Raw genomic sequence first — 1,532 nt, 5'->3', positions numbered from 1 at the left:
TAGCAAATAATGTATATTCAATACGTAAATAATGTACATTATATTCAAGAAAAATACATTATTTGAGTACTAAAAGTAAATTATTTTGTATAATGCATATTCATTATACAAATAATGTAATTTTAATCGTTCAAAAAAAATAATGTAGTTTTAGTATATTAAAAATGTATTCTTTTTGGCAAAAACTTGTGTGAGACCGTCTCACCATGAGACGAGTCGGGTCGGGTCAGGTCGGGTCAAGATGCCAATGTAATACTTATATGCACAAATGTCATACTTATATGCTCAAATGCAATACTAATCAGGAATAAAATTTTTGGTACTTATAACGGTAAATGCAATACTTTTTAGGGAAAATACAATACTTTTACATTTCGATTTAAAAGTATTCAAAAGTATTATATTTGCCCTTATAAGTAAGAGGCACTTGTCACTTATTATGAAAAATGTATTACTTTTTCTCTTATAAGTAAAAAAATTGTATTCTTGATTAGTGTTATATTTGAGCATATAAGTATGACATTTGCATGGTGCTTTGACCCGACCCGACCCGTCTCACGAATAAGGATCCGTGAGACGGTCTCACACAAGTGTGACCCATTCTTTTTTGGTGCATACAGTATTGTATCTGTGTGAACCACATAATAATTTGCCTCAGTTGGAGGGGTTTGGGCAAATTATTGCATGGACCATGGCCCACACAGCTGTGTGGACCAAAAATAAAAGGTACATTACTTTTGTACTGAAAGTACATTATTGTTGTACTGAAGGTACATTATTTGATATATCAAATAATGTACTTTCAGTACAAAAATAATGTACTTTCAGTGCAAATATAATGTACCTTTTATTTATGGTCCACACAGCTGTGTGGACCATGGTCAATGCAATAATGATTGAGGTGTTTGCATATGGATCTTCCTTGATATGTACGGAGTATATTTGTAGAGGAATTAGATACAGACTTAAGCCCAATGGATTCATCAATATAAAAAGAGCTCAGTATAATTTAAAATGAGGCCCGGGCCGTTGTGGTTCATGAATAATTAGGCCTTCTTTTCTGAAGCTTGCATTTGATGTAGACACGGGCTTTACAATATACTCCGTAATATGCTTACGGAAGATTTCTCAAATTATTAAGGAAAAAGTGTCAAATAGGCCACTGAACTTATCGCTTTTGTGCAATTAGGCCATTGAACTTAAAAAGTGTGCAATTCAACCATCAAACAAGTAAAATTTGTGCAATTGGACCATTTTTACAAAAATTTTCTGGTAAAATCCAATTATATTACTAACGTATATGTATTAAGAGTGTCATTTTCTTCTACCATACTAGTTGGGAGTCAATATTGAAATGTTTTTAACTCAAATTGAATTAAAAAGTTTTGTAAAAATGGTCTAATTGCACAAAATTTACTTGTTTGATGGTTGAATTGCACACTTTTTAAGTTCAATGGCCCATTGCACAAAAGCGATAAGTTCAGTGGCCTATTTGACACTTTTTCCAATTATTAATTGATTTAAAATTGATT

This window comes from Ipomoea triloba, chromosome 15 (genome assembly GCF_003576645.1).
Source record: "Ipomoea triloba cultivar NCNSP0323 chromosome 15, ASM357664v1".
Taxonomy (NCBI): Eukaryota; Viridiplantae; Streptophyta; class Magnoliopsida; order Solanales; family Convolvulaceae; genus Ipomoea; species Ipomoea triloba.
The sequence above is the reverse complement of the archived record's forward strand: the minus strand, read 5'-3'. Positions refer to the sequence as shown.